Below are 654 nucleotides of genomic sequence, written 5' to 3'. Positions count from 1 at the left end.
TGGTTACTTGGCATGCTGCTTCAAAACTTGAAGCAACTATTCACACATCCTCCGCTGTCAGAACCTCTGCAGATGGTTACCAAATTCACTAAGCTGTGAATCGGTTACGTTGTTTTTTGTTGGAACAGTAGTAAACAAATCTAGTAAATGAATGCTGTAAATTATTTATATATGTATATATAGCATATATATATATATATAAAAGAAAAGCAGTACTTTGACTATAGTTTGCAAGATATTGATGGCATCGGGCAAAATTGTTTTGTATAATTAAATGCTTAGCTTTACTTTTTATGTAAAGTGCAGCATTTTCCATATTTGTGTACTGTATCTTATTGATCAGATGTTAAAGATTATTTTAAATACTGCATTAAAGCAATTATTTTATTAAAAATAATAAATTGGTAACTTTGTTTCCTTACGTGAGAAGTTCAGCATCTGAAGCTGTCAGCACCATGACTAATGGTGTGACTCCAAGAGCAAGCCCCAGCTGTCTGCCCATTGCAGGAGCTGGCACAGTTTCCTCATGTGACATATTAACTAAGAACATCTCTGTCTGAAGTGGTTTTAAACAGAAGTAGGTGACAGAGCAAAGGATTGCTGGAAAGGGGAGGGGTGGGCAGGGAGAAAAAAGCAACCTCTCATGTCTGATTT

Source organism: Corvus brachyrhynchos, unplaced genomic scaffold, assembly GCF_000691975.1.
Source record: "Corvus brachyrhynchos isolate BGI_N302 unplaced genomic scaffold, ASM69197v1 scaffold106, whole genome shotgun sequence".
Classification (NCBI taxonomy): Eukaryota; Metazoa; Chordata; class Aves; order Passeriformes; family Corvidae; genus Corvus; species Corvus brachyrhynchos.
Note: the sequence above shows the minus strand (reverse complement) of the source record.